The sequence below is a fragment of the Neopelma chrysocephalum genome, unplaced genomic scaffold (genome assembly GCF_003984885.1).
Source record: "Neopelma chrysocephalum unplaced genomic scaffold, ASM398488v2 Primary Assembly neopelma1_90, whole genome shotgun sequence".
NCBI lineage: Eukaryota > Metazoa > Chordata > Aves > Passeriformes > Pipridae > Neopelma > Neopelma chrysocephalum.
In genome coordinates, this window is record NW_020897752.1 from 489,793 (window position 1) to 511,898 (window position 22,106).

The 22,106-nt window shown below is 50.1% G+C and overlaps 1 protein-coding gene across 1 annotated transcript in view; it reads right to left on the reverse strand.

Annotated features, from left to right (window-relative positions):
* The window catches only part of PAX7 (paired box 7), a 105,034-nt gene that overhangs the window by 78,272 nt on the left and 4,656 nt on the right, over positions 1-22,106 (reverse strand). The gene's annotated exons all lie outside the window — the stretch shown is intronic.

Consider the following 22,106-nt stretch of genomic DNA (forward strand, 5'->3'; position numbering starts at 1 on the left):
TGTAAATTGTGGGGTTTACTTTGCAACTAACTGGCCATGCTCCCAAAAATGCATTGGTCGCCCATTGATGTTGGAGAACAAGTAAGGGCACTCTTTCAAAACTTTGGGAAGGGGCAAAACCAAAACCAAACAAACAAAAAAAATACAAAAATCAGGCTTCTTTTTTTTCTTTCCCTTTCAGCTCTTTGGAATAATTTGCTTTCAAGAGCCCTGGATTTGCTCCAGTATTTTTGAGGTAGGAAACTTGCAGAGGTTTAATTCTTTGACTGCATCAGGTTCAGGTTACATGTCGGGGGATAAAATTATAAACAAATGGGCGGCATTTCCATTTGTGAAGGGTTTCCAGTCCCCTCTCGCCCTCTGGAAGGGACATCACAGGCAGAGCCGCCCCAGTGAAGGGAGCCAGGGGCTGCACCCCCACCCAGCACACCCCTCCTGCCCCCTCCCAGCTGCTCCCCCCAGTCCCTGGCTCCAATCCAGGCTGGAATCCTGCGGGCACCGGGCAGGTGGGGCTCAGGAGAGCAGGGTTGTATCCCAAACCCAGAGCTCTGAGCAGTGAGGATTCTGCAGTCCTGCTAATCCAGAGAATAACTGCCTTGGTCTCGGGGGAAGGTCAGCCCTGACCAGGATCAAGAACCAGGACAGGAGGGGGTCAGGGCTGGGGTTCTTCATTCAGCTCCCTGATGCCACTGCACTTCCAGGGGACACTGAGCCACACCAGCTCGGCCAACAACCCAACAGGGGGGTTTGCTCCCTCTATCAAAGAGATTTACAACCACTTGCTCTGTTGTTGTATCTATGATTGGAAAGCAAGAAAGTGGAAACTGTCAAGTTCAGAGACCCCCCGCACGGTTTGGGTGGGATTGCACAACTCGGATGGAGATTTGTGGTTCCCAGAGAGAGGAGGGACAAAGACAATTTTTGCTTTAATGTGCCTCAACTGGACGATCCAACCCTCCAAGCACCCCATGGAGATCAGAGGGTGAGTGGCAAGGACATGTGGGCTGGAGTCAAAGCCAGTAAAATCACCTACAGTTCCCTGGATGTCCCTGTTTGTGACACACGACCCGGTAACGATGCTGCCGCCCAATTAACATCAGCAGGTTCCTGCACATCACGGGGACTGCAAAGGCAGCACAGGCTGGAGGAAGAGCTCCTTTGAAGAGCCTGACTCATGTAACAACCACAAGAAGGAAGAAAAGGACTGACTGCAACCAAGTGGCTTTCCACGAGCTGGACTCTAAAATACCCAAAATGGCAACAGCTTTAGGTCTGCTGAATAGGAGTCTGTAAGTCTGCTTTTATAGGAGGTGGTGGTGGAAGTGCCTTTTAACTCTGCCTGTGCTTCCTACCATGAGGCCACTCATGTGTATGAAATCACATACAGAACAAGTCACTGGGACATGAGAGTCTAAGGACCGAAGTCTACTAAGTAGAATTAAGGGAGTGATAATCATTAAGAGCAATCTCCCTGTAACCTTGACAGGTCCAACATCATCACTGTTTCTGAGATGTGGTGAGGAAGTGCTGGTCCAGAGCTGGTTCACAATCACCTACTCAGTTATTAAGAGCAGCTCTTCCAACACTCAGATGATTCCAGTGGAAGGTGTCCCTGCCCATGGAATGAGATGATCTTTATGGTCCCTTCCAACCCAAACCATTCCAGCTCTTCCATGGCCAGGGACACCTTCCACTAGGCAAGGTTGCTCCAAGTCCTGTCAAACCTGGCCCTGGACACTGGAAGTGCTGAATAATTCAGTAGCAGAGCCAGATTTTAAGTGTTGAAAGCCATGAGTGAATTCCATATTCTTTAGAGAAAACATACAAAGGGGGGCAGATTCCTGTCTGCAGATTCAGAACTGCAGATTAAATAACCTGGTGGTGGTGAAATAAAAATCAGTATCTGGAGTTCAAAGATGAAGTTGCTTATTTGGTACCAGCTAAAGTAGGTCCACAGATAATGGCAGAATCCCTCCTTTTAAGCTTTCTGTGTGAGCACAACTCTGCTACAATGAGTGTCCAAGGAGATCCCACCCCCTGGGAATGCTGATTTCCAGCTGAGCTAATGATCCCCTTCTCAGCTGTTCACTCTCACAGGAGGTGGTGGAAGGACCTTCTCAGTCGTGTCTGTGTTTCCTCCGTGGGGCGACTCACATGTATGGAATTAAATATGGACATAAGTAATTGCAGATTCGGGACCTGAGACAATAAGGACTGAATTTCCAGTGGCTCAATCCTGGCCCCCAGAACTGCCTGGCTTAAATTGGGAGATGTGGTTGTGAATGGTCATGTTTTCCTGTGCCCCAGAGCTCTCAAATGCACACAAATGTATTTTTCATGCACCAACCGAAGTTCTGAGCAATGAAACCCAGACCAAAAACGTGTGGACATGGGGGGGAAAGTAACTGATCCTTCCTCTGATCCAAAAAGGAATCTCCTGTGAAATATCCTGGTTTTTCTGCACGTAATGAGTGCATTTCTCAGTCCTTCTCCTGAAATTTCTTATGTATATCAGTAGGGACAATTCTTTCCAGCACAATCAGACAGAGGGGGGGAATCATTTGCCAAATAATCAAAATACTACATCCAGAAGTGTATTAAAAAACAGGAGATCCCAAATACCTAAAGCTCCTCCTCAAAGCCACACTCAGTGAGCGACTCAATTCACAAAACTGCCCCAAGTGAAGCCATTTCAGGTTGTTTGAGAGTTTGACCCAGGAGGATGATTTGTGAAGGTGGAGGAATTCCAGGAGACACAGATTCAGTTCCTTCTGTGAGCTCCCAGTGGGACATGAAATGACATATCCAGCCTGTGCTTTAGTTTCCTTACCCATAAAAATATCAATTACTGCCCTTCTTCTGGGTATGGACCCAAAATCCCCTCACAATGCACTGTGAGTGTATGACACACGTGTTCCCAGATTTCCCAGCTGGTCACATTTCACTGTGACCTTTTAAAACATTTTTTCCCTCTGCTTCAAACTACAAATGCCCGTTACTGGGTGGAATAAAGCAGCGAACATCTCTCCAGTGCTTGCTTGCAAATGCAAAAGAAACCCCACCCACAACATTCAGAAGAGACACAAGTGCTCACAGGAGCCTTTAAATATATATTTTTTTGGTTAACTGTGATGTTGCCTGTAGCTCTTTAGGGCACTTTTAAAGCATCAAAGCTCAGATTTGTTATACTGAACCTGGAAAGCTTCAAAAAGTTTTTTGTAAATTAAAATTAAAAAAAAAAAAAAAAGAGAGAAGATACCAAAAGCTGTGAAGTGGTATTTTTCAGATGGGAATGTGCTTTGATTTCAGTGGTTAATGCAAATAATACTCTCTCCTCCTCCTCCTTCCCCCTGCACCCCCAACAGAGTTTTCAGTGCTGCAGACATAAGGTGGGGAAAAACAAATATGACATAAATTCTTGGTAAACAAGTAAATAGTGTCACTTGACTCTTCCCACTAGGACTCCTGGCTGGAACTGGGAATTAGTTTATGGCAGGGCTCTGTCCAAAGGGCCCCCTCCCTGCAAACAGAGGTGAGACCTCGAGAGCCATTGTCCCCTTAGTTAATTAATTAAGGTAATATTGAGTCAAGCTTTGCTTCTAAGTGCAAGGAACCCAGCTGGGGGCAGCAGCCCCTTGTTTGATGCCATGAACACAAAGGAATGAGCTCCAGGCCCTCTATTAAAACCCAAAATCATTTAAAACATGCCGAGAAGGGAAGGACCTGAGCCCAGTTTGGGGAGTTTTACAGCAAGGTCCAACCTCCTTCAAAAAACTCCAGGGGGTCCCTTGGCACTTTATCCTGGGTTTGTGACTCTTGTCTTTCAGGCAGCAGCCAGGAGGAGGCTGGTTGGGTTTTGCAGAGCTGATTCCAGTCCTGAAATGCTTCTTTCGGGGGCCTGCCCCAATCCCCACAATTCTGCTTACACGGGGAATCCTCTCAGGGACACGGCCTGGGATGACTCACTGGGATCAAGTCGCCCACAAAGGTAAAGCCTTTCAGGCCTGAGCCAGAAACGTGTTTTATTTCCAAGGAGCGTCGGGTTGTTTGCCCTGAGAGCTGATTTGCCTCTAAAGGAAAGAAAGAAGCCAAATCTCCAGGTCCATATTCAATCTTTGGGTAAAACTCCTGTGGATACCATGGGAATTTTCCTGCATAAACCCAGCAGGTTTTGAAGAGGAAAAAGAAAGCTGTGGATGGGGCTCTGCTCAGTCATTTTTACACAAGGTTCCAGTCTTGACTTTGTTGCTGATTCTCCACGTGAACCTGGGCAAGCTGCTTCACTTGGGTTATCCCTAATAAAATATCCCTAATATTCTCTAGCTGGGAGCTGGCTTGGCTGTGCATCCCCACCCTGCCCATCGCAAATCCAGCCCCAAAGTCCAAATAATATCCATCCATCCCATGCACAAAGCAATGCCTTCATCCCAACCCTCCACCACAGGCTCCCTGGGCATAAACACAGATCTATTCCTTCTGCTTTCCCTCTAGAATGGGGACTAACAAGGTGAAGGATGTGGAGATTTCACCATCTTTGTGGATTTGAACCAGTATTTTCCCCCATCCCCATGTGCTGTGTATTAACATCTGCTGCTGTGTGAAGTCTAATTTGGTTTGGGATCCTCTCGGGGGAGAAGTTGGCTCTGGTCTGGATGTGACACCGAGTTCCAGGCCCTCCAGTGCCACTGGATAAACACTGATCATAAATAGCTGACAACACCTGCTGGGTTGGAATCAGCAATAAGTGATAATCCTATGAGCAGCTAAATGGGACTTTGGGATGGCAGGGGTTGGCCTGGTTAACTGGCTCCTTGGTTTGATTATGTGTTTGCGTTTTCCTTTTTTCTTTTCTTTGCCTCAGGGAGCCACTAAGGGAAGAGGAATGACCCCAAATCTGCTGGTCTTTCATCACATCAGCTCCTCATCTGTTTCTTTTTTTCGTCTCCCCGGCCCCATTTGCGATGCTTTCAGGCAAGTGCACCTTATGGAAACCCCAAAAGGAAATAATACAAATATTCCTGCACTGCAGGGGCTGCAAAGGGTCCCATGTCCTGCAAAAAACTGGGTCCATCAGTGGGTCTGTTGAAGTCAGTGGGATTATACATAAAATCAAGCATGGAAGCATTTCTTGAAGGGTCAGTGGCTTAATTAATTCTAGCATGGGACCAAATTGTCATATTTCTCCAAAAATGAGGGCTTGGGCCCATGCACAGGTTTATTCTCGAGCTGGTTGACACTGTCCCCACGTGCATCCTTTGGGGAGGCACCAGCACCTCCAAGCCCCGGCTGGGGATGGAGATTCCTGCCTGGTCCTAAAGTCCACCTGGGGTTTAGAAAGAGTTAAAGGGCAGAACTGTCACCAAAACCACAAAACCGCCTTCCAACACTCCCTCCAAACCACTCCCTACCTGACTAACCAGGTCTTTCCCTGATTGGGAAACATTCACATTGGTTGGTATTTTTCTTCCTTTTGCTCAGTGTTTTTCTCCTCCCTACTGCTGTTTTGGCCTATTTTTATTATTAAATAGATTGAGTTTGCCCTTGTGGCTCTGTCTCCATTCAGGTCACCTCTCCAGGAGCTCGTCCCCTTTGGAAAGCTCTAAGTACAGGTTAGGAGGGTCAGGAGTCACGTAACCTCCTGGAGGGAAGTTTGGCTTTAGCCAGCCATGAAATAGCAGCTCTTCCGCCGGGGAGGGCGAGGTGAGGCTGGGAAAGAGGGAATTTTATTATTATTATCATCGCTTGACCTCCCACCCCAGGCTCGGAGCTGCCTCTGGGTACAGGCTGAGCAGAGAGGCTCTGCCAGCACCAGGGAGAGCTGAACTGAGCAGTGATCACCCCCCTGAGCCCCTCACAGCCCCTGGGAAGAGGCTCCTGCCTTGGAGGGCTCCCCCTGACATGTCAGCAGGGACGGAGGGGACCCACAGACACCCAGGACTGGGATGTGGGGGTGAGGACTGAGGTGTCTGGGAAGTCTCTGCCTTCAGCTTCACACCCTGCCTGGGCTGTTTGTTGTGCTCTCTGCTCCCACAAGTTACTTCAAGGGCCAAAGTGATGACAAACTCACTCTTTCCCTATTTTTCCCACTGTCCAGGCAACAAAATACCCCGAGATCATAAAGCTAAAATGCCCTCGCTGCGAACACACGTTTAACTCCTCTCCACTTACAAGGCTTTATAAACTTTTCCTGAATTAACTGGGGGGCTCAGACAGCTCAGTGTGGTTTGATGGGAAACCAAAGCTGCTCAGCTCGTCCCCTCCAGCCACGACAGTGACAGTGAGGGGAACCACAACGGCCAGTTTGGGCATTAATTTGGGGACTTTTGCAGGCCCCCACTGCCAGGTTTGCCATTCCCTGCCCCTCTCCATGGGATGCTCAGGGCGTTCCTCCCCACCACCACATCCCGCCAGCCCAGGGCAAGGAGAGAAAAAAAATAAAATAAAATAAATCCATCAAAGCCTATTAGTGAAATGGCTCTGTGCAAACCTAATTGACCACGAGGGATCTCGGAGACAAGCGGGGCCGTAAATCGCGATTTGAACAGCGGCCGGGGGAAGGAAAGGGGAGAGGGGGGGAAGGAGAGAGGGAGAAGAAAGTTTGCGAGTGCTGGGGATCATTTTAGGCGACGGCCTGGCTGGAGGCGGCGGGGAAGGAGGGCTGATCCGCAGCATATGGTGCAGAGAGCCGGGGCTGGGGGGGAGGAATAAAAACCCCGAAGGCCGCAGATCCTAAGGAGCTATTTATTCCTCCCCCTGCAGATGTACATTAATGCAGGAGGAGTAGGGGGAACAGATCTTTGGGTTGGAGAAAGAGAAACAGCGCTCCTTCCTTTTAACATGCTGTTGTCTGGCTTGATCTTGTCACTCCAAAGGGACCCATTCAGAGGTATTCATGCATCTGCCTCAGGGGGACAATGGGACCTTAGTTTATAAACTGTCTGTCCAGTTGCCTGCGGCCTTTAGTCCTTTTGTTTTCGCTTCTCTTAATAAACTTTTTGGGGGAGTTCATCAATACGCTTGAATAGCTGATGTTCTCATTCTCAGAGAGGGGAATAACAGAAGGTCTCGAAGGTTTTTTTTTTTAATAGGGGTGGGGGTGGGTTTTTTCCCCCTTAAAGGGGAACCGAGGCTTGAAAAGCATCAGAATAAACCCTTAAAAAAAAATCTGAATCAACCCCAAACAAAACCTCTATTCAAAAGAGACGGGGAAATGCGCAACATTTAATTGTCCCCCCCCAAAGCAATTTTCATCCTGCCGACAGAATTAAGACGATCTCCGACTAATTTTACAGCTCTCAAAATATTTTGGGTAGGGGGATTGGGAAGGAATTTCGGAGACCAGGCTCATTTCCAGGGGATTTGGGGCTGAAAGCTGGCTCTAACCTTTCCCCCTCCTTTCCCCACTATTCCCCTTTCCCTCGGCAATCGCAGAAATCACAGCCCAACAGATTCCTTTCCCCCACGCACTCTCGCATCCCAGGGAACATCCCCAAACCCAAGGCTCTGGACAAGACTCCGGAGCCCTCCCCTTCCCCGGCGCCTCCTTTGTAGCCGAGCCCCGGGGAAGGCGGGGGGGGTGCGGAGATGCCCCTATTTCTAAGGCACAGCCCCCTCCCCGTGCCGGCTCTCTCTCTTCTCCCTTGATTTCTCTTTTAAGGCGTTTATTTTCCTGGCAGCCCCTTCTCCCTCCCCGCAGAACCGCGGGAGCGCGGCCGCAGCCCCGGCACGGAGCGATGCGGAGCCGCCCCCTCCCCAGCGCTCCTTCCCCAGGCAGCCCCCCACCAACCGCTCTCCCCAGTGACTCCAGTTCAGCGTTTTAAGGCCCTAATGAGTGTTGACAAGTTTAATGAGTTTGTTTTAAAGAGGAAAAAACTGGTCAAGTCGAGATTTCCGAGTCAAATCCATTAGGGGATCCCATTCAAACCCCTTCTGACAGCTCAGCCGCTCTCACACTGCACCAGCCAGCGCAGGGCCGGGCCGGGGGGCGAACCCCGGCCCCCTGCCCCTCGGCGGGGATCCCCCGAACCCACCGCGGACCCTCCGCCCGGGATGTCACTGCCCCGGCAAGAGCAGCCCGTCCCCGGCGCCTCTTCCAGGGACGGACCCCGGTTTGGAGGATCGGGCCCCCCGAGGAGGAGGCGAACCCCTGAAGAGGATGGAGGGGGTTCATCCCCCCCAGTGGGTTAGAGAACCCCCAAACCCGCCCTACGGGACAACACCGAGAGCACCCGGCGGCCAAAGGGGACCGTCCAGCCACGCCATAACCTCCCATTTCTATAGGAAATTTCATTAAACTCCCCCTATCCCCCCCCGCCCCCTTTCCCTCTCTCCTTCTGCCTCCCCCCAGCCTCCCCATAAGCAAACAGCCTGTGAAGCCGAGGTGGAGGTCACGTTAAGTCATGCAGTCTGACTTGGTGAACTTTGAGCTGGGTGATTAGGAGGGGGGTTCTCCTTTTTCAATTTCTCCACTTCCTAGGTCTCTCCATTGTTCCAATTCCAAACAGCTGCTGGTGCTAATCTTTCGGTTATTTGCAATCAGGAGGAAGAAATACCCACACCCCAGAGTGCTCCGATATTGGCCCTGCCAGCGGAGCACAGAGACCACTGGAGGCTGGAGAGATGGAGGGAAACAAAACAGACCCAAGTTATTGAACTCAGTTTGACTCTGAGCCTTTCAGGTACCTCTCAATCCCAAATCCATGGCAGAAAGCCATGGAAATCAGGCTTACAGGTACCACCACATCACTTAAGGCCAGACCTGATTTTTTTTTGTTGTTTTCTTCCCAAAGGTTAAACTCCTCCATCCACTCAAAGTCCGGCCGGGGCTGGAGGGAAGGGGGGGGGAAATACCAACCGAGGGCGAGCTGGGAGAAAAAGAAACGGCGACAAAAGCCCAGTTGGAGGCAAACCTGGAGAGCTACGCCCAGGAGGGTTTTGCTCGAGCTGGCTCTGAAGGATTCTATTATTTTTAAGCTATTATTAAGAAGGGATGGAAAAACTAAAGGGTAGAAGGAACCTGCGGTTTTCCTTGTGCAAAAGAAACGAACCTACTTACACGTGTGGAGGCGGGAGTGCCCTGCCCCATTCGGGTGGATAGGAAGTCCTCTCCTAACTCATTTAATCCCCTAATAAATAGGGCGATGGATGCCGGGTAATGTTTATGGGTGCCAGGTGAAGACGGGTGTCTACCTTGAGGTATCCCGAAGAAGAGAAGGGAATCGCCCTTTCCTTCCCAACCAGCAGAAACACCCCCAACAACTCAAACCTTTGCCAAAAGCCTTAAAAACTGGACTCCTAAAATTGCTGGGGCGGCCCCACGCGTGTCCAGGCCGTTTTCTCGGGGTTATTAATATGCTGGGCTGGCTGTGGCGGGGGGCAGCCCATTAGTCCTCGATAGTCTTGCCCAGCCCTGCCTGGCCCGCAGCTCTCGCCAGAACGCAGAGCCTTTATTGGTTTACTTAGGTGTTAATCCCTTAACAATCAAGTTGTCTGACCATGGAGCCCCGTCTCTATTCTTGTTTACATCTAATTACGGGGCTGAAATGCCACTTCCCTTCCTACCCTCCCTCTCCCGAAGCCTTCAAACCAACTTTCATTTCACCCCTTTTAAGCAGGTAAAGCCCCTTCTCCCGGGGAGGCAATTGAAGATAATTACGGCGGCGGTGGCTCGGCAGCATCTCGGCCCCGGTGGCTGCAAAAAGGGAGGTTGGCAAGAGGGGAAGGGGTTTGGGCACCAAAATAACCCGTGTGCCCCCCTGGCACAGCCGACTTGTGGAGATACCGTGGTCCTTGGAGACAATTCTCTCCTCCATCCACCCCCCGCTCCCCGAGATGAAAGGAAGAGCTCTCCCGTCCCGGTGTCAGGAGCATCTCAGAGCTTCCCTTAATTCAATTAAACCTCCAAACTCCAGGAAACCAGCGGAGATCCACCCAAGCAAGCCGGTAGCCGGGACTAACAAAGGACCTTTCTTTCCAGAGGGTGCGGGGACCCCGCTGGCCCGTGTGTCACCCACACCCGGCGACTTCGGGGTTAACGATGCAGACACCACTGCGAGCTCTGGGACTGCGCCTTGGCTTAGATAGCGTCTCAGCCCTGGGGCAATTCCTCTAAATCAATTTTCAAAACAATCAGTTTAGGGGCTTTTAATTAAGCTTTAAACCAGTGGTTAAAAATAGCAGTTTACTTCTTTGGGATGCAAACTAGGCTAGCGTAAAAATAAATCAGAGAGACGGGCCCGCTGCCTTTTGGGATTCGGGGAGACGTAGATTATATACGTCCCAAGATTACGAGGATTTTTTTTTCTTTCTTTTAACATTTATTCTCTCTCACAGCAGCTGCTCTTTCCCTGCCAGGCACTGAACTGTCCGTAGGACCGCAAAGCCGGGGATTCCGCGCAGCTTTCCCAGAGCAAAATTTCACCACCCTGCTCCTGAATCACAATCCCGCTGCGAACAGCAGGTTCATCACCTTTTTACATATATCACGAAAGGGAAATAGTATAAAATAATACAAAATAAGCTGTCCATCTGGGCTTATTGCAAGGAGGAAAAGCCCCTCAGCGCTGCAAACACAGCCTGCTCTCCCCTTCGCTCTCCGACAAGATAAATTTCACTTAAAAGCCGAATTTAGGCTCCTTTGTAGTTTAAATCGGATCCTCCAGGTTCTTCCCACCTCCCCGCCACCCTCTTCCTTTGTTTAATACTTTTGTGCTTCCAGCAGAAGGGATGCTCGCAGGGCCCAGCCCGAAACACGCTCCACACCTTTAAATCCCTTAAGCTGGAGCGGGTTTTTGGCTCCTCGGCCGGGGAGCAGATGCTTAAATGCAGCTTCTTGCGCCAAAAGCAGCTCTTTAAAGGGACCACTGCGTTAGGTTGATTAAAGAGTAATTAAGGGCGGTGGGACTCCTTTGGTACCGCTTCTAGCACTCTCCGTACCCGGAGGATTTCTCCCCAGGTGACCCAGATAAATTACAGATAGAGCTGAAATAACTTTTGTCCGCGGCGGGCCGGGATGAGCCGGGCCCGCAAATCCCGGCTCAGCGGTGGCTAATGAGGCAGTCATGCAAAACGCGGCCAGTTCAACCTGAAAAGCAGCGGTGTGGGGTGACTTCTCCTCCCTGCCGGACCCGCAGGGGTATCTTACCCCCCTTCCTACCCCTCCCAGCCCCTAATTCCCAGCCTTTCTGCGGGGACGACCCGGGGAGCGATCGTGGCTCCGCGGCCAAACGCGCAGCCGAGACCTTGACCCCGTTTATTCCCAGTTTGGGGAGAAAACCCGAGTCCGGCCAGTGGTGTCCGTGCTGCAGCAGCGAGGAGGGTGGGGAAGAGGTTTTCCTGTGCCCCCAAAACTTTGGGGTGAGGCTCTCTTGGGGCTACCCCCGGCTTGGGGAGAGGTGCCTGCGCCCAGCCCGGGGAGGATGCGCAGGTCGGCGGGGTGAAGACTCCCGCACCATCCCCGGGCCCCCAAGAAGCGTGATTTGGGTTTTTCCACCTTTTTTCTACTCTCAGCAGTAGGAGAGACCCAAATTACCCATGGAGAAGGTGGAAAAGAGCTTTTTAAAAAATTAAATCGCACCATAAGCGAAAACACACGGGGGAAAAAACACCAATATGGGGTCAGAGAGCGGGTGGGAGTTTTCCCCGATCGACCTTCTCTAGGATGGGGAAGGAGAAAAACCTTTCCCCAGTTGGAATAATTCCTTCTCAAACTCTCTCCTTCCCCTTCCGCGCTACTTTCAAGGACTTTCTGCTGCTGCTTTTCCTCTGCTCCATCCCTGAAGATCCCCCCGCCCGCTCCTCCAGCGCCTTCCCCCCCTTTAGATCTCAGCGTGTTTGCTCTTGACTTCATCCACTAAGTCAATAGTTTGGAGATGCCCTCATCCTCAGAGGCCCGAGCCCCCGTGTCCCCTCCCTGTTTTCTCCTGCGGATAATGGCAGCCTTTTGTCGTGTAATCAAGCTCCCGAGGGGTTGGGAGACAGATATAGATTCTTGGCATTTGTCGGTGAAAATGAAAGCTGGATTAGGCAGAGGCGGCTGCACACTCCATGGTAAAGAACAACAACTATTCCCCCATTGAAAGTCCCATTCTGGTTTGGTTATTTTATCTTTAAAAGTTGTTTGTATTTCTAAAGTGGCTATTGATGCACTTAGAAAGTGTAGCAAGCTGTAAAGCCTCGCTTCAAATGAAAGGCGGACACACAAAAAAGAGGAGGTTAAGGGGAGAAAACAGAGTGAGAAAAAAAACACCGTCAGAAAAGGAGGGGGGGAAAGAGGTGGGGATGGCAAAAGAGTTAAAAAGATCAAATTCAGCCTGGGTAAAGTTTAAAATCGGAGAGAACACTCGCGGAGTCCCAGGAGCCGGGAGAGCAGCGAGGGCGCGGGGGGTTCGGCTCCGCTGTTTCCCTTCCCTGCCTCGCAGGGAAAAAATAATTACAATATTTAGGTTTCCCTGCTGATCTCGGGGGGGGGGGGGGGGGGTGACGGGGATATTTTTTTCTCCGCGGGGCCACTTGACTCTTCGCGACTGAACTCTAAACCCAGGCAGCTCTCTGCTCGGCGCTGGAGTTATTTTATTCTTTAGGAATTGATCCCAACCACCACTCTGTTTTATTCCTTGACAGAGATTTGCTGAGACGCTTTTGCCAAGCAGAATTTGGGAATATTGTCCATCTGTGCGCTGTGAACCTTTGAGTATTTTCCCTTGAGGAAAACGGAGATTTTGACTTTATACACATATAATTTTCCCAAAAACATCACTTGGATTTAACCATCCTGCATCCCCTCGTCCTTTAGATGCATCTTAATCTGAGGCTGTTCCATCCCTCTCTCTTTCCAGAGGCCCCTCCGGAGAATTTGGGGTGGCAAGAACTGCGTTATTTTGTTTGTTTATTTAAAAAGGATCTTCCTTTGTTAAACCCTCCAAACTTTTCTCCTCCTTTTGATGAAGTTTCAGGAATGGCAATTGCAGTTTACCCGCTGCGAGCACATTCACCCGCACGCACAAGGGAGGGTTTGTGGCTGGAAGGAGATTAAGTGGAAAACTCCAGGAAAAAAGAAACAGAGCAACAAGGTACAAACCAAATATTCACATTCTCAGGAAATGGGGAGAAAAAAAAGCTTCAAATAGCTCAATTTGCTGCTATTTAGCATCAAACAGGCATCTTGTCGAGAAGTGGGAAAAGAATTTATAAATAATTAAGTTACAGCACAGAAAAATAACGAATCCCTCTGGAAAACGCCGGTCTGTCGCTAAACACGCGCTTCTATACGCGGATATATAAATATATATTCCTTTAAAATCCCCCGCAGCCCCGGCTATCTGCCCTCCCTCGAATAATTTCCACCATACAAAGGTTGGGGTTATTAATCGCGGCCCCCCAGCCCCCATTCCTATTCATGTCAGTGTTTCTTTCTTTTTCCGAGCAATCAAATGTGCCGGAGACAATTGTAGCGAATTTAAACATGACTGTCCCCTGAATATCCCTCGACATCGAGGTGTCCTTTGTACCTTCACCCTCTCCTTTAAAACACTCTTCTGTATTTAAAAATGCAAAATAATGCAGCCTGTGAATCTTTATTAAAGCGCAAGACGAGGCTCTGGGTGGATTGATTTTTCTCAAGAAAAAAAATAATAATCATCTTTGCGAAGTTGTTTAACAGTGGGAAGTTTCACGGATGATTTAAGGATCCTTCTTCTAACTTCAAGCAAGGCGAAAATCACCCGGGTATTTTTAACTCCTCTTGGAAGGGAGTTGCTCAAAAGCAGCTTCTCGTTGAGCAATCCTATCGAGTCAACTTTCCTCCCTCTCGTTTAATTCCTAATAAAAATGCAAATCAATTCGTCCCCATAATGGGGAAAAAATAAATTAAATATATTACAGAATTGCTGTCGCTCCGGACTTTCCCCTCCGCTCCTGATCTGGACGCTGATGAAAAGGGCAGCGGGGCAGGGGCAGGTTTTCCCCCTTCCCTTGGAAAACAGGAAAACAACATTGTTTTTCGGACTCCCCTTGGGTTTGGGGGCCGCGGTTTCATGACTGTCCGCGCACCCCCGCCCCCTCTTTTGGAGATGCCACCGGGTCTCTTTGATCCGCGGGCTTTGGGGTCTCGGGACAAAGGCGGCACTGAAGGTTGGAGCTGGGGGGGGGGTCGTCGCCCCCTCAGCCCGCACCCCGCCCGGGGGGAGCCCCGCCGGCAGCGCTGCCCTCAGCCCCGCTGCCCAGGGTCAGGCAGAGTGCTGCCTTCCAATTTTAGCATCAAACAAAAAAACACCGACAGGAGAACAGTGAAAACCAAGAAGGGTTTTTTCCTCCCTCTTCCAGAGAACGGGGGCAAGCCCGGGGGCAGGGACGGCCGACGGGAGGGAAGACGGGGAGTAAAAATAGTCTGTGCTTCCACTGAGCCCCCCCGAAACATCCCCTGGGGGCTGTGGAGCATCCCTTGGTGGGGCAAAGAAAGAACATCCCTCGGTGGGGCAATGAAAGAGCATCCCTTGGTGGGACAAAGAGCGTCCCTTGGTGGGGCAAAGAGCACCCCTCGGTGGGACAAGGAGCATCCCTCGGGGGGAGCAGAACACCTCTCCGTGCCCTCCCTGCCAGCCCCGGTGGGGCAGAGCAGCGGGAGACCGACCATCCATAGGAAAGGCTGGAAAGCCTCCTCTTTGAACCTCAGGTTCCACACACACACCCCCCTAAAAAAATCCTTTTAATGCATTTTGGGCGCAGGTGGAGGTGCGAGGGCAGCAGCCTCGGGGTGGGATGTTTGGAGCTGAGTTAAACTCTCCATTTCCACCGCCACCTCCTCGCCTCCTCTGTCCTGTCTTTGGGAAGACTTGACTAGGGTTTTTTTTTACTTTTTTTCCCCCCTTTTAAAAAATATTTTCTTTTAAACCAGCCCTTGCCGTCCTCCCAAAGCCTCCAGGAGCCCCCGAGCTGCGCAGCCCAGCCGTGCACAAAATGGATGAGCTAAAATGTCTCCTCGGCCGCAGAATTTCATGAATGAGCGACCCCCTTCCCCTCTTCCCTGCCCATCTATAGATTGATAGATATAGATATATTTCATGAATGAGCCGAGGGTCCTCCCCGCCTCCCCTCTGCCTCGGCTGTCCCCGCAGAGCCTATAAACAGCTCCGGCCCTTTACAGCAATTCATCACAGGACCCAGAGCCATCCAAGCAAGTAATATGTAGCCTCAGATCTCGTGTGTCCCACAAGACAGAGCGCCTGCTAATTAATAGACAGTGATTCCTGCAAGCAGCCCGAGCAGTCTGTAATATGATGAACTTCCTTTGTACCGGTGTCACCACAAATGTTTCTGATAAGGAAAAGCATCCAAGGATCAAAGACTATAAGCTTCTCAATTTCCTCAAGCTGCCTCTACTTTTCCTCACCTACTTCTTCTTTTTCTTCCCCCCCCTCCTCCCCTTCCCAGCCCCTTCGAGGGGATGAAACCCCCTCCGAGGCGTTACAATCCCCCTCCGAGGACCTGCGATCCCCCCTCTCCCTTCCGACAGCCCCGAGGGCCGTTCCAGTGCAGGGGTCAGTCCCGGACCGTGCCCCCAAAATATCAGCGTCACTCGCACCTTCAGATTCTGCCTTTTAAAAAGGCTCCGATTCTGGTCCTCGCCCTCCCCGCTCCTCCTCGGCTCTTCCCAGTTCTCCCCAACTCGGGATGACAAATGTCTTTATAAACAGGCATTAGCTGACATCTAATTTCTTTTGTGGTGCGATCCTGCGAGATGAGAGCGCAGGACGAGCCCTCCCGAGCGGGGACCGTCTCCGGCTTGGGATGAGCTGGGGAGGAGGAGGGTTTTTTGGGAGGGGGGGATGCAGCAAACCTCTCCCCCGGGCCCGCCGGCAGAGCCGCATCCCCATCCCCACCTCCGCGCCCTCCCTGAGCTGCACCTGCGCTTCCCAACTCCTTCCTTTCTTTTTTTTCCTGGGCTCAGAGGGGAGCAGGGGACGAGGAGCCCCCGAAAATCCACCCCCCCGGGGCTCTGGCTCCTCCACCTGCATCTTCAGCGCTGCCGGGAGAGGGAAGCGGTGCCCGGCCGGGCGGGAGCAACTCCCACCCGGGCGTTCCCCCTCCCCGGGTCGGAACCCTCCTGCTCTGAGACCCTCCCCAGCATCTTCTCGTCCCAAAAAACCCAGAGCCCAAACCAGCCCGAAGTTCAGATTGAATAAAAAAATAAAAGGTAATAATAGAAAAGAGTAAAACCCAGTGGGGGAGAGCAGAGAAATGTGGCAGCTGATTGAAATGAGCTTTTTTTTTTTTTTAAGAAGAGTCTCTATAAATATATAATATCTCCAAAGCTCAGGTCTTAAGAGGGTCCCTTATTTGCTTATTTCTTTTGTAGCAAACGTAATTTTCAGAAAGATCCTTCCCCCCCCGCCTCACCCTAATGCTCGAGTAAGTACCTTACAGCTTTAAGGCCAGTGTTATATGTGCTTTAAAATCCTGCCATGTAAATTCCCCTGAAAAATTTGGAAAGCTTCTCGGGGCGGGGGGGGGGGGCGGCTTTGGGAGGGGGGGCTGGGGGGTGAAACGGGAGAGGGGGAGGGGGAGAAAGGGGAGGTTAATCCGGGTTTAATGCTATGATGCAGTCATAGGACCAGGGCTCGGCTGATTGTGTTATCTCTTCCCAACATTTGGGTCTCCCATATTTCACCCAGCCAAATAGCTGCGAGAAAAAAGTGCGTATGGAGGCACTCCTGACGCCTCAGGAAAATATGTTATTAATATCTAAATAACTTCCCAATACTGTCTCTAAATCTCCCCTTCACCACTCCAGATGATGAATTCGTTTGAAGTGTTCTCCCGTCTCATCTTTTCAGTGTCTCTCTCTCTCTCCCTTTTTTTATAACCAGGCTTATTTCAAACTGGTAAATATCTAATTCCTTTAACCACACTGCAGACACGTCTCTCCCCTCTTATATACAATTCTCATTTGGAAAGATCCATACATACTTGTCTCTATAAAGGAGAATAAGTCCCAACACAGCCCTAAACTACTTCTTTAAATTATTTGGGGGTTAAGAGTGGGTTTTTTTTGGGGGGCGTCTGTTTGCTTCCGACCAGCCCCTGCCCACACCTGGATCACACATTTCCCTCACAGCCTTCCTGCCGCTTAATTCAATGTCTGCCTCCTCTCTCCTACCCCAATTACAGGCGAAACCTGGGATTAGCAATAGACCTCCCCGCTTCCTTCCTCCCCTCCTCTATCACGGCATCCATCTCCCCCCCTCGCCAAAGATCTGCTTCCTATCCCCCCCTGGATAATGTAATCTACCATCCACCTTCAAATTAGAGATTAAAACGTCTCGAATGTATTTCCTCTGCCGTTCAAGCTGAACCCCGGGCACCCCACCTGCCAGCCAGCGCTTTTGATACCAATATTTGCCTTAATATTTTCCCCCGGTCTATAATTGAACCTATTCTTCTCCCCCAAAGAAGGGAGGGGGAACGATGTAGAAAAAGAAAAAACCCAAACAACCCCTGGATCACAAACATCTCCCTTATATTATTTCACTTCCTACTGTATAATTGAACCTCTCTCCCCGCATCCTTGTCTTAAGTTTGTTTTTTAAAATGTCTTGTATTAGATTATACTCGTTTATTCCCCTTTCCAACCTTATCTCTCCTCCTCTCTTCTCTCCTTCCCGTCACACTTGATTTAGGAAGGAGTTTATCTTGCAAACATTTGCCTACTTTGTTTATGTAGACCAGGTTCTGCAGCTACTTGTTCCCAAAAGCCACTGTTTGCCTTTGTAATTGTTATCTGTGTTTATTGTTGTACCTCATTTGTCTCAGCTTTTTTTGTGACATGTAAGCTCCGTGTGTGCTCACATCCAGCCCCCCCCCTCCTTCTCCCTCTCCCTGCTCTTTTTTTTTCTCCTTTTCCCTCTTCTCTCTCCCTGAAATATGCACAGAATAACTCAGCCTAAAGCCAATGAATTGCTTGACACCACCCTATCTCTTTCCTGCCCCCCATTATTAGAGCTGATCCCACTCGCAACACTCACAAATCCCGCCTGGGCTCTGTTTGATTAGATTGCCAACCTTTCGTAATCCCTTGATTTGATGAAGTGTCTGTTCCCCCCCTTCTAAACATACATTTACAGAGAAAGCGCTTGTTGGTTTTAAATCAATGCAGATTGTTTGCTGATAAATTGACTCCGCATCCCCGCTCCCAGCCCGGCAAACAAAGCCCCTTTCCAGGTGTGGGGGGGTCCCCCCTTCTTTCTCCTTTCCCTCCCCGAGCCCAATTAAATTGGGCAGGACCCAAACCAACTTCTCCCTGCTCTGTCCAGCCCCCCCAAAACTCGACAGAAGGGGCACCGAGGGCTCCCCAATTAACTCGTTATCACCTGCACGTGTCCCTGTGTCCCCCCTCCTGTGCAGTTCACACCTGTCCGCCTCTCCCACCCCCAATAAACACGGAGCCCGCAGCTCTGCCGGCTTTCCCACTCGGCTTTGCCATCCCGCGCGATATTTCCAAGGGGTATCGAAGCAAAAAATCGATCGGTGGAAGAAACTTGGCGCAATAACGTGGAGTTCGGAGATACAAAGCGGGGGGGGAAATGAACTAAAAATCCGTGTTTTCACCCCAGATGGGTCCCGCCACCCAAGCCCTGAGCATCTTTTGCATCCTGCCCCGCGTCCCGGAGCAGTGCAGGGGGCAGGACCGGCTGTCCCCCCCCCGTGACCGTGGGGTGACACGCCGGGAGGGCGGGGGGACCTGCCGAACTTCCCTCTCCTCCTGCGCAGACCCATCGCCTTCCCCATAACCCCGCGACCCCCCTCCCCCGCGTCTGGTTGCAATTAATACCCCACCAGGACGAGGCCCTTCCCCTGCTCCTCCCAATTAACCCCCGAGCAGCACCCCCTGAAATTTGGGGGTGTCCAAACACCCCCCCCCGTCCCCACCGCGGGAGAGAACAGCGCAGCCCCCACGCGTGACCCTCCCTAATAAACCCCACCAGCCATAATAAATAACAACAAGCCCAAATAATAATAATAACTCGGTCTTAACAAGGATATAAAAAAATATATATATATAAAAAAAAAATAAAGTGAAGCCTCATGAATATATGCCCAGGGCTAGCTGGAGTGAGCCGTTTAAAGATGAAAGTGCAAAGAAATAAAGGCTCAATTTAATCTGCCTTAAAACCCTTCAACTTAACGTTTGTGCTGGGAACTCAGAGAGTGAGTACTGATTGGGGATAAATACATTTCTTAGCATGCCTTGGAGCTATTACACCCTTCTCCAACACAGCTCCCTATTCAACAGCCACAGTTTTCATTACCAGCTCTAATAAGTCTTAACATTATTAAATGCCAAGCAGACGATAGAAAGAAACAGGCGCAGGGTGGAAGCTTTCTTTAACACTTAAAAAGAGAGAGCATTTAGGGCTGTCTTCCTCCGGCTCCCTGCGAGGAGAACCGGCAATGAAACGTTTGTCAAGAGGAAAAAGGCCAAAACAAAGTTTTCCCCCCCTCTCTCGCCATCCGCGAGAATCAGAAAACGGCGTTAAAAATCAGAAATTAATAAAAATAATAAAAAAAACCTTTACAGCCCCCCCCCGCGAAGCTGAGAACATGTGGCAGCAGCGCGGTGTATTTTTATTTTATTGCGAACCTCCCGGGAAAAAAATTAAGATGAAGGGGGAAACAGCTCTGATTTTAATTTTATTGCATAAAAATATTACTATTTTCGAGCGATAAAAAAAATATCCAGCGTGCACCCACCGCCTCGGAGTGTTTCGCAAGTTGAATCATCAATTATCTTAATTGGGGCCATTAAAGCTTTCCCAGGCGTTAAAATACACATTGACGGCGGTCACTTCTTATTTTTTAAGGGTTGTTTTTCAGCCGGACACGATCGCGCAACGCTCGGATGCGCCGGGTCCAACCCGCACCCGCGGTTGACTCTCCCCCCCTTCCCCAAAAAAACCCATTTTGGGTGATTTCTCTGCAATCTACAAAGTCAGGGCGCGATTGCGGGGGAGGAAAACAAATTTTAAATTGCTGATAACTCAGGATTTCTCTCCGGGGTTGCGAGCGGAGCCTGCGCGCCTGGAGGTACCGCAGCGCTCCGCAGGCTCCGGCAGCGGGAATTTGCCCAAATTAGCCTTCTTTCATAAAGAAATGGGGGCTCGTGTTTTATTTGTCCGCGATATTACCCATGAAGGAAGAAGAGAGCGTTTTGTTTTGCTTTTTGACACGCACTTCTGCGTGTTAATCATGAATAAAGACCCTCCGGCTCTTTCACTCATTCTTTTTAATTTTTTTTTAATTATTATTATTTTGGGGGAGGTGACGGGGAAAACGCGCGGACAAGGGAAAAAATAAATCAACCCGCGGTTTAAAAATTATATATATTTTTTTTTTTCAAGCGGTGAGGCGCGGTTAAAATAAATTTTAAACCCTAAAATCTTCTTTACCTCCCTTAATAAAATTAAAAACACCCCAAAGTGATAGGGGGGAGCTTTTCGCGGACACAATGGCCCCGATTTGCAAATGAGCATCGCCTCTTTCCAAATCACAAGCAACATTTTGCAACGTCCAACGGTTCTCCCTTTTTCCAACAGACGGTCCTATAATATTACAAAACTATCTAACAGCAGGGAGTTTTGAATAATTTATCTCCCTTTCTTCCCTTCCTTGGCCCTTTGTCCAAACTTTTTCTCCTCCTTGCCGAATTTTGAATGAGAATAGACAAGCCCTCCCTCCCCCATCCCTTTACTCCATTTTTAAGGCAGCCTCGGGTTTTCCCTCCCTTTCCCCCCCTTTCTTTTTTTTTTCCCCTTTTTCTCTCTCTCTTTTTTTTTTCCTTCTAGTGTTTGCTTTTGTGGTCAGGAATCTTTTACTTATAAAGCTTCAATAGACTTGAAGGTCTTTGTAAGTGAAGTTCATCTTCAAGGTTGGGAAAAAAAAAAAAAAGGATCAGATCCTTAAAAAAAAAATAAAACCCTTTTGTGCACCTTCATTTAAAACTCACAGGAACGTTTGATGGTGACACGGAGAAGCTTTTTCTGCCCCAAATTCCCCCCACGTCAGTATTGCCCCACTCTCTCACATTGTCCCAAAACGGGGAAAACTTTGGAGCCAGTGAGAAACTTGGGGAGTGATTCCCTCCCGCTTCCCACACCGGGACTGGGGAAAGGCTCCGTGAGGAAAATCCCCCTCACTCCGCTTCCTCTTGGCCCGACAACGTCCCAAATTCCCCAAAACTCCAACCGACTGAACCCCGGCAGGCTCAGCCCACCGTCATTTTGCATCAGTTTGGGAGACAAATGGCAATTCCCAATTTCCCGAAGCACATCCCCAAAACTTCCAGAATTGCTGTTTTCCCCCCCCAAAAAGCGCCGAGCTCTGTGACAAGGGAATCATTTTCTGCCCACACCGATACAGCGGCTCCTCCCTCCTGTTACTTCAACTTCCTCGCCTTCATTGATAAATCTCATTTATTCTCCCTAAAAGTGCCACTTTCCCCCCCTTTTTTTGGAAAGGGAATCATCTCCCCACCGAGTTTGCCAAAAATCAAATTCCAGCTCCCACAGTGTCCCGCTCTGGCTGTTCCTCATCCCCTACCCCACGTTTAGAGCACAGAAGCTTTGAAAAGTTTAATTTTTCCTCCCACGAGAGAAGAAAACACCGATCACGGGAGGTGATAACAGGGCCCCAGCCCCAGCCCGGCCTCAAGGCTTCCATCAGAGCTGCCAGATTTATTTCTGCCGGTCTCCTTTCGGGGTGCAGAGCCCCTGTTCACTCCCCCCAGCCCCCCCCCGGCCCCGGTGGCTCCGCGGCTGCTCTAATTGATATTGATTGGCCAAATCGGTCAACTGTCAGCCCGAGTTTCAGGGGACCACTTAGAGAGCAGCAGAGAAATCTGTTTAACAAATTCATTTAGGAGTCAGAGATGCCTCTCCCCCCTCCCGGCCGTCTCCTCTCCCTCTTTCTGTCTAATTGATCCCGAGCAAACACCAGCGACTCTTCTCCTGGGAAAGCCCCCGCAGCCCGAGGGCCGGGCACCCCCTTCCCCTGCCAGGGCCCTGCAGCTCTCCCTCTGCTCGCCCAGCGGTCATTTTGGGAAAGAACCAACACCA